The sequence below is a fragment of the Oncorhynchus kisutch genome, linkage group LG25 (genome assembly GCF_002021735.2).
Source record: "Oncorhynchus kisutch isolate 150728-3 linkage group LG25, Okis_V2, whole genome shotgun sequence".
Lineage (NCBI taxonomy): Eukaryota > Metazoa > Chordata > Actinopteri > Salmoniformes > Salmonidae > Oncorhynchus > Oncorhynchus kisutch.
In genome coordinates this window covers 219,184-230,153 of record NC_034198.2, presented here as the reverse complement: position 1 = coordinate 230,153, position 10,970 = coordinate 219,184, and the positions used below count along the sequence as shown (strand labels likewise).

The following is a 10,970-nucleotide window of genomic DNA, read 5'->3' as shown; positions in this document are numbered from 1 at the left end:
ACCAAACGTGTTTGCTTATTTTTTTCATTAAGCAATGGCTTTTTTCTGGCCGCTCTTCCCTAAAGCCCACCTGTGTGGAGTGAATGGCTTAAAGTGTTCCTATAGACAGATACTCCAATCTCCACTGTGGAGCTTTGCAGCTCCGTCAGGGTTATCTTTGGTCTCTTTGTTGCCTCTCTGATTAATGTCCTCCTTGCCTGGTCCGTGAGTTTTGGTGGACAGCCCTCTCTTGGCAGGTTTGTTGTGGTGCCTTATTCTTTCCATTTTATTATAATGGATTTAATGTTGCTCCGTGGGATATGCGACGTTTTTAAATAAAATAATATAACCCAAACCTGATCTGTACTTCTCCACAACTTTGTGCCTGACCTGTTTGGAGAGCTACTTGGTATTCATGGTGCCGCTTGCTTGGTGATGCCCCTTGTTTAGTCGTGTTGCAGACTCTGGGGCCGTTCAGAACAGGTGTGTATACACTGAGATCATGTGACAGATCATGTAACACTTAGTTTGCACACAAATTGACTTTATTTGACTAATTATGTGACTTCTGTGACTTCTGAAGGTAATTAGTTGCACCAGATCTTTTTTTCACCAGATCTTTTTTTTTAAACAAGTACTTTTTTTCATTTCACTTCACCAATTTGGACTATTTTGTGTATGTCCATTACATGAAATCCAAATAAAAATCAGATGATTAAAACTCTATTAGTTCACAGTGCCCACAAAGAACTGAATCTGTGCATCCATCAAGATGCAGCCATGATGCCGAATGCATTCTCTGACTCCGAGAACAAGAGTGGTGATAGTTCCAGTTATGCCCAGGTTTATAGAGATGGACACATGTGAATGAGAGGTAACAAGATACACTTATGTTGGATTCATTAAAACTCCTTTTTCAATCACTCCACAAATCTTTTGATAAAACAAACTAGAGTTTTGGCATGTCGGTTAGGACATCTGCTTTGTGCATGACACGAGTAATTTTTCCAACAACTGTTTACAGACAGGTTATTTCACTTATAATTCAATGTATCAAAATTCCAGTGGGTCAGAAGTTGACATACACTATGTTGACTGTGCCTCTAAACATCTTGGAAAATACCAGAAAATGCTTCTGAAAGGCTAATTAACATATTTTGAGTCAATTGGAGGTGTACCTGTGGATGTATTTCAAGGCCTACCTCCAAACCCAGTGTGTATTTGTTTGACATCATAGGAATATCAAAATAAATCAGCCAAGACCTCAGAAACAAATTGTAGACCTCCACAAGTCTGGTTCATCCTTGGGAGCAATTTCCCAATGCCTGAAGGTACCACGTTCATCTGTACGAACAATAGTACGCAAGTATAAACACCATGAGACAACGCAGCCGTCATAACGCTCAGGAAGGAGACAGATTCTGTCTCCTAGATATGAACGTACTTTGGTGTGAAAAGTGCAAATCAATCCCAGAAGATGGGATTGCTGGAGATGCTGGAGGAAACATGTACAAAAGTATTTATATCCACAGTAAAACGAGTCCAATATCGACATAAAAGGACGCTCACAAAAGGCCTGAAAGGCCGGTCGGCAAGGAAGAAGCTGCTGCTTCAAAACCTACCATAAAAAAAGACAGACTACTGTTTGCAACTGCACACGAGGACAAAGATCGTACTTTTTAGAGAAATGTGCTCTGGTCTGATGAAACAAAAATAGAACTGTTTGGCCATAATGACCATTGTTATTTTTGGAGGGAAAAGGGGGATGCTTGCAAGCCGAAGAACACCATACAACCGTTAAGCAAGCAGCATCATGTTTTGGGGGTGCTTTGCTGCAGGAGGGACTGGTGCACTTCACAAAATAGATGGCATCATGAGGGAGAAAAATAATTTCGATATATTGAAGCAACATCTCAGGACATCAGTCAGGAAGTTAAAGCTTGGTCTCAAATGGGTGACCCCAAGCATACTTGCAAGGAAAGTTGTGGCAAAATGACTTAAGGACAACAAAGTCAAGATATTTGAGTGGCCATCAATCCCATAGAAAATGTGTATGCAGAACTGAAAAAGCGTGTGCGAGCAAGGTGGCCTACAATCATGACTCAGTTACACCAGCTCTGTCAGGAGGAATGGGCCAAAATTCACCCAACTTATTGTGGGAAGCTTGTGGAAGGCTACCCGAAACATTTGACCCAAGCTCAACCATTTAAGGGCAATGCTACCAAATACTTATTGAGTGTATGTAAACTTCTGGGAATCCCATTGGGAATGTCATGATAGAAATAAAAACTGAAAAAAATAATTCTCTCTCCTATTATTCTGACATTTCACATTCAGGGATTTTTTGCTAGGGTTAGATGTCAGGAATTGTGTAAAACTGAGTTTAAATGTATTTGCCTAAACAAAAAAACACTGTACTATTTCCCAGGAACCACATTCCAAAAGCCTTGAAAAATGGTACTTCTCATATAAAGGTGCATACATGTACGCAGTAAAAAGGGAAATTAGAAACAGAGAAAGGTAAATTCCAACATTCTATTATCAACATACCTGGGAGCATGAGGTTTAATTTAGGAAGAAAGCTGCATCTCCCAGGAAAACAAGCGAACTTGGTGTTGTGGTACCTGGCAGAACAGCTAGCGTTGGTAAATAGAGGGTCTTCTGTGGCAGTCCAGATCCAAAATAACTTTATTTAATGAAACACTCCTCCATAGCTCTCTCGGCCGCATGCCCCTACATCCACCATTGTGAACCTGTAACTGGCATGATCTCTGTCTCCGTATCTCGCTTATAAGTGTTGCTAGGTACATCAAATATGGTAGATTCCAGGCAAATTCGCACAAATATCATTTTCTCGCCAGTCATCTGTCTCTCACATTATTTTCTTCCCCTCTCGTGTCTTCCTTGTTTGTGTGCCCTCTACTGTCCCGGGATAATTCTGCCGCTTTCATTTTTCAAGAGAATGTCTTTATAGGGAGCATGCGAGCACACTCGTTTGGATCGGGTAGCCGACAGCCGAAATGAATCAGGCTGATGTGTTTAGACTGTAGATTACTATGGTTTTGACATATTGTTTACTCGTTGTAAACTCTATGTATGTGCTGTTGGCATCACCTGTGTCATTTTGTTGTTGTTGCCAATATCAAGTGTTTCCTTTAGTGGAGCCACTGCCCTTTTACGATGAGACAGAGAAGTCGTAAAGAAACAAAATCTTGTACATGAGCTTGAAATATCCCTATTTAGGACAAGTATTTTTTTATACAGACAAGTTCCTTATTTTTATTGATTAGCTTTTTTTTAAACATACAATCTACCTGCAGTGAAGCCGCTCAACATTTACATTACATTCAGTCATCTAGCAGACACTCCCATTCAGAGCGACCAACAGGAGCAAGCAATGTCAAGTCGGGGCCCAGAACCAGCAACCTCTCGGCCACCGGCCCAAGCTCCCAATCGCCTTACCACCAACCATCCAAGATCCCCCCACAGTTCCCCCGAGAGCTGCCCCTCAACCATCCAAGAACCCCCCCCCCAACCCCCCAAAGCGCCAATAACCAACAAAAAGAACAAAAGAGAAAAACAAAAGAAAACAACAACAGAATACAACAATGCAAAAAACTAAAGATATCAAGGACAACAAAATTCAAAACAGCAAGGACAACTTTATGCATTTGAGTGCATGTGTCACTATTTACATGTGTATATGCGTGTGTGTGTGTGGTGTGTATGTGTGTACAAGCACCTGCGCAGAATTAGCCTCAGGCAAACAGGCATTGGATATAACAGCGTTCTCCCTCAGTGTCATTCAAACATACTTTTTATTTGTTTATTTTTACTTTGTTTTTCATTATTTGAGCATACAGTACATTAATTTAGTTTCTGTTTTGTTTCCAGGTCGAGACATGGCCAGCACGACCTTACCTGGCTGCCCCCTTCACGTACCCCCAATGGGACAGGGCAGCTACCCAACCTCAACACTCACTGGAATGGTCTCTGGTAGGTGAAAGTGATCATTTCTACTGCCTCGTTAATTTTAACTTAGGTCGTAATATTTCAGAGAGTAGTCCCTTCCAATTGACCATGCTCTGAAAATCTGAAGGTCATTCAAAGTTGACAATAAGCCACCTTAAAATATATTATATTTCTTATGTTTGATGATGCTACGTTATTATAGTTTGAAGGGCATTTTAAAACTATTTGCATGTACGTTATTTTAATCTAAATGTCAACACACACGCACCATTGACTTGGTAAAGAGGAAACGGCACCCTAGCATAGCTAATGTGTGTAGGTACAATGCCACTGACCTGAATACGAAGAGTAGGCAGGGCTCTAAATTAACTTTAAATGTTAGGAGCACAACATGCCATTTAGGAACACCAGAAAATACATATTTATTTTTATTGATTGAGATATAGTCTAGGCTTAAAACAATTCTAGCTACCTCTGATGCACATATTGTGCCCCAGAAACCACTATGTAACCCTGTAAATGATTTTGTTTATTACAAATAACTAAAATGTTGATACAAAAGCCATTTGTGGAATACTAGGTCTCTACATCATGGTTTATAAATGTAAAATGCCCCCCCCCCCACAATTTTTTTTATTTATTTTCCACCGGTCTACTGTCCATTACTCATGTTTCTTGGCCCAAGCAAGTCTCTTCTTCTTCTTGGTGTCCTTTAGAAATGGTTTCTTAGCAGCAATTCAACCATGAAGGCCTGATTCACACAGTCTCCTCTGAACAGTTGATGTTGAGATGTGTCTGTTACTTAAAGACACACAGAGCCTGCAATGGCATTTCCATATTCTCAAGGCCGTGCCGAGTTCAACGAGATGCCCCGCTTGACCGTAGCTCGCTCTGAGTGCATTGACCGTGAAAAAAGTAGGCCCAAAATGAAGCCTGGCCCTAAATGTCATTTGCTTTTGGGCGACAGTGAGAGAACCGTTAGGGTGAGAAGCACAATTCGACCTCAGGTACATTCCTGAGGTCCTCCCGATCTGTCCAAGCCTAACCTTGACCGTGTGGCACTAACCCTTAACAGTAAATCAGGGTTTTTTGGTCTCACAGATTACAATGACATCTCTTCTTATAGGAATACATTGCCTGCTCCCCTATATTCAACCTAGAGCCTTTGTCAGTTAATATTGCCTTATGAACCTGTCTTCGATGACAATCCATCAGGCCACTATGAGGTCTACCTGTGTTGATTCTAAGCTTCCTGAAGCAACCGGAAGTGGTTCAAATCACCCTAAAAGTGTTTTTCCATACCCAAACTGATGTTTGATAGAAATAGTGAATTCAACCTTGTGTAAATCAGTCAGTTCTTAACGTATAGACTTAAAACTCAGGATTCTGTAAAAGCATACCCCAATGAGGATATGTGTTCCACTTTTTGATTGACACAAAGATGCTTATCTAAATGGTGAAAATGCAACATCTGTTAACCCTTCGAAACAGCCCCTATGACCATTTTAAGGCACATCCGTTTGGCACAGGAAGCTGAACGTGAACACATATCCTCATTGGGGTATGCTTTTACAGAATCCTGAGTTTTAAGTCTATACGTTAAGAACTGACTGATTTACACAAGGTTGAATTCACTATTTCTATCAAACATCAGTTTGGGTATGGAAAAACACTTTTAGGGTGCTTTTAACCACTTCCGGTTGCTTCAGGAAGCTTAGAATCGACACAGGTAGACCTCATAGTGGCCTGATGTATTGTCATCGAAGACAGGTTCACAGGGCAATATTAACCCACATAGGCTCTAGGTTGAATTTAGGGTTGCAGGCAATGCATTCCTATGGGGAGAGAAGTCAGTGAAAACTGTTTGATGTAGACACCTTCTTTTAACTGTTAAGGGTTAATGCTACACGGTCAAGGTTTACACAGATCGGGAGGACCTCAGGAATGTACCTGAGGTCGAATTGTGCTTCTCACCCCAACGGTTCTCTCACTGTCACCCAAAAGCAAATGACATTTAGGGCCAGGCTTCATTTTGGGCCTACTTTTTTCACGGTCGCTGCACTCAAAGCGAGCTACGGTCAAGCGGGGCATCTCTTCGAACTCGGCACGGCCTTGAGATTATGGTAATACCATTGCAGGCTCTGTGTGTCTTCAAGCACCGCACTTTGTCACTCCATCCTTGCTGTGTGTGTGTGTGTGTGTGTGTGTGTGTGAGAGAGAGCTTTTCTTTGACATCTGTTGGGAAAATGTTGCCGTGGACATAGAACATCTAATCGTGTTATATTTCTATTAAAAAGGTGTACTTTTGAGAGCGAAAACCTGCAGAAGCAGGGACAAATGGTCAACGGGGAATAGGGGGATTTTTTTGGGGGGGGGGGGGGGGGGGGCAATCAGTCAAAACATTAAAGGGGATTTTACAGGGCCCTAATGGACTACAGACATTGACAGTCTCCTAGCCTAAAAACAAATGCTGAATGCACTGCCTAGATTTGGAGGTAAACGCATTGTCCATTATTTGATTTGATCAGGGCAGGGCAGGGAAGCACTAACAAACTGCATTTAGTCCAATAAAAAGACACAACATTATTAAGGTGATAAATAAAAGGAAGTTGCTCCACGCATGACACAAGAGAACCCTCTGCTGGAGCAAAACGCTTACAGCACCTGGTATTCCCAGGCGGTCTCCCATCCAAGTACTAACCAGGCCCGACCCTGCTTAGTTTCCGAGATCGGGCGTATTCAGGCTGGTATGGCCGTAAGCGAAAGGCAATCTCTTGGAACACTATATAAAGTCAACGTGTCGCTTACTCTTAGGGGGACAGAGAAATGTCCACCTTGTGACACACACTGAAAAGCTCAAACCTTGCTTGCATTTCCAGACCATATATTTCACTCTTGTGGGGGGGAAAAAAGAGGGCATATCCTAGGTTCATACTTATGACAACTTCATGGACTAGGGCCCTATAAAATAGAGCCCGCCCACACGGAATCACGAAATACAGACATTAAACCGAAATTCACCAATATTCAAAAATGCTTTGAACTAAGGAGGAAATCAACTCAATCCCTTCAACTTGTTAGAAAATCCATTCATTTGCCCAAGTGAATCATAAGACATGAACAAAATGCATGAGTGATTCGTATTTCCACGCAACTTTCAGAAACTGCACAGGACTGCCCAGTTTCCGTGCGCATGCGTGCGGAGCGCAAAGTGGCCTATGCCAGCCTAGCAGAATTATATCATGATTATTTGCATCAATCCAGTGGCCATTTGTTTTGCAAACTCCGCAATCACACCGCTTAACCAAACAAAGGTCTCTTCCTGGCGCACACTTGCCTTTATAAAGGGTAACAACACCCCAAAATCGACATGTCTTCCGTTTTTCCCAGACCTCAAAAGTGGTTCCTTGCTAGGGTTTTAAATGTTGTCATGGACATAGAACATTCAATCGTGTTATATTTCTATTAAAAAGGTGTACGAGCGAAAACCTGCAGAAGCAGAGACAAACGGTCGACGGAGAAATGCTAACGGAGAATAGGGGGATTGTTTTTTTTTGGGGGGGGGGGGGGGGATCAGGCTAAAGGGATTTTGCATGAACATTAGCTAGCTAAATAAGGTTAGCAAGATGCTGCTACACTTGACCGTGGTATTTGTTCATGTTTAGCAACTCCCAATTAGCGCATTCCTCTAGGACAGGAAATTCCATTGAAAGTGGCATCAACTTCTGGGGATCCTGTCAACTGATCCTATTCAGTTTCAAACATCCATGCTGCACAGGCATCTGAACCATCCTTTAGGTTTAGTGCAATAACTGTTTTAAATACAAGAGGTCACTTGTGCCTGAATTCAACCTAAAACCAACAACTATTCAGTCAGTGTTAAGAGCAGTTGTTTGAAACCAATCGGAAAGGCAAGCGAAGCTTGCCAGCCGCTCTTGATTTCCATTTGACTGACCATCAGTTTGGCACAACACTGAACTCTAGCCAACCAAAAGGATAACATTGAGTAAAAAGGTGTAGGTAACGCCAACATTAACCTTTTCACACAGGAGTTCCAAATATCTTCAACAGTCGCCCCTGTGGGAGTTGATTTTTATGCACGTGATGTCAGAATGCACTCACCGTTCCAACATGTGGACATTTAACCCGCGCTGACCTCAGACCAAAGCACACTACCTGCTAATTTTTCAACTTCTAATTTTGCCTCATTCATTCACAAAAGTAGCCCATTTCACTGTTGCAGACCATTTCTATTTGAGAATTTAATGAGCCGGACAAACTTTCCTTCAAAAGAAAGTCCAAGCACTTCCCCAGATCAAGTATACAGTCCTTGCACATTTATTGCCTTCCTCACAAATAACTGTGGACATGCGTGTATTCCTATCAAAGTGCCTTATTTTCTGTGTCACGTGTTGTCGTTTCTACTGTAGCGTACCGTAATTATAATGTACTTAGCGTTTTATTCATGCTTTCTGATTCTTGCCTAGATTGTAATGGACACGTGTGTAAAACACTTTTGAAGGTGGTACTGAATATGTGCTAATGCTAACGCCATACAATGCAGGCAGGTTATCACGTACGCTGGTATAATGGTGATTTAAACTGGAGTACCCCCATTGTCTTGAATGCACTGAATTTGTTCGTTGATTTGAACACGGCATCAGAGTGTAAACTATGGTACCTCAGGGTTGCCAGATCAGACCCCTTTCCAGGGGTATTTAGCTTAGAAAAACTGTCTGCCCCGCCATTTATTGTTGATAAATCCCCCATCTTATTAATATTTCCTGCATCATCCTCTCCATAATACCTTCCCCCAAGGACCTCACCTCCCAAAATGTATTGAGCTATATTTTGCAACTCTGTTTAGCTTTCGTGCTACGGTTGTATTGGCTTTTTGATTAGTTAACTGTAACAAGTACAAAGATTTGTCACATGCTGAAGTGGCCAAACTAAGTTAAGACCTCAGGAAATGGGCGCAGTGAACGGCATTCTGGGATTAGGGAGTTCTTGCTTGACAAACATGGCTGCCATATTTTCTAAACTAGATTTACATGTTCCAATGGTATGCTGCAGGGACCACTCAGTGATAACAAGCATGTGATCGTACGCGCCAGACTCTCCCATAAGTGTTAAATTGGGTGGAGATCTGGTGACAGACCGCACATGGCTCAAACCATTGTGACCACTCATGACCTATGGATGTAATAATAAATAACACCCTATAACAGCTAATAGCTACAATTGTGATGCGTAATGCACTCATACAGCATGAATTGTTGATAAACTATGTAGTAGAGGGGAATTGCTTATTACAGCCTACAGAAGCAAACAGTCCATAAATACACAGTACCCATCACCTCAGGGTAATAGTCATTTTACCTTCCTGGTGGTGCCACAGGAGTTCACAGTGAAGTGGAAGTAGGCAAAGCGATCTTCACTGTAGGTGGGACACCAGGCGGGGTCGCTCAGTGTCAGCTGACCGGGGTTCAGACCGGAAGCAGACTCCACCTTCACTGCCAGCGCAGTCATCGTTCCGTTTGAGAAACACTCTTGGAGGTGGGGGATCAAAAGACAGGTAGCCATCAGACCTGGGTTCTGTATTTGTTACACTTAATTGAGCTTGCCGAGCACAGTAGAACCAATGGAATAGCACCAAATATGCAAACCATGCCCATCTGGTTCTCCAGATTGAATTGAAGAATACACCTGAAGTCGTAAAATGTCTAACTAGTCATTTGTTATGCTAACTATCTAGCAAGAGGTTGCATAGCAACATCATCAACTTCCGGTTGACAGGTGAAGAGCTAGTACACGCGACTGAAAGCATACTGTTCGTTTACAGGTTGGAACAACCTATTTCATATGTTTTTGCGGTCCTTTTTTGGAACCGTATAAGCTTAAATGTTGCGGCATCCTGCAGCACATCTTGCGTGGTTCCGCATAATTCTATGGCACGTTATTTAAGTGTCAGCCAAGACGCAATTTACCACAATCTGCCACAAACGGTGGCTGCATAAGCTCAAAACTTTCGAAAGTAAGAACCACTGTACATCTGACAACTTTATCAGATGTAACATTTTACTGGTTGTCTCAGATAAAAAAAACACTACTACTTTGTTCTCCTGTACCTCTTCTCCCTGCCTGTTTGTTTGTTCTTCTAGATTCTCCCCTTCCATCTATGTCCCCATCTGTGGCAAATCCACCCTCGTCTCCTTTTCCGAACATTTTCCACCAAAAAATGTGTACAGTCTTGTAGGTAGACTCATCACTGATCCTTTCACCTTCATCCATCTCAGACGTACTCTCATCTGGGCTACCTGCACAGCCTACCTCATTACAGATGTGCAGATCCACCAACCAAACGCACCACTACATTCACTTCCAAAACCGAATGTTTTGATCGAACACAACATTTTTTAAATAATAATAATTCAATGTCCAAAGTCAGATTCCGCACTCGTGGTACGTTGTGATTCAAACTGTAGCCCAAATGAGCGTGCTCTGGTATCAATGCTCATCGGGAGAAGTCCTCAACTTCAAAACGTTGTTTTCTACAGCAAAGCTGGCTTACCTTACGTATTCACTACTGCACTTGTTTATTGCAATTGAATGGTAAAAACACATCCAAGAAACACCCACATCAAACCACACCCCCAAGACAATTCTTGTTTGCCTTCAGTCATGGCCGCTAGCATTTCTTAATGAGCATTGATGAAAAACAAGAGCTGTGCTCGAATACCCACACTAACATACTGTATACTACATACTTAATGAGTATATACTGAATACTATATATTATTAGTTCATTTTAGTATACTGTAAACGAACAGTATGCTTTCAATTGCGCGTTCTAGCTTTTCACCTGTCTACCGGAAGGTGATGCTGTTGCTATGCAACCTCTTGCTAGCTATCTAGCATAACAAATGACTGGTTAGACATTATACGACTTCAGGTGTGTTCTTAAATTCAATCAGGAGTTCCAGAATGCGCTCATGAATTCAGAGCTTTGTCAGATTGTC

The 10,970-nt window shown here is 42.0% G+C and overlaps 1 pseudogene; it reads right to left on the bottom strand.

Moving 5' to 3' along the window:
- Positions 1–6,603: 6,603 nt before the first annotated feature.
- On the bottom strand, positions 6,604–6,712 carry LOC116357499 (uncharacterized; annotated as a pseudogene).
- Between the last annotated feature and the right edge of the window lie 4,258 nt (positions 6,713–10,970).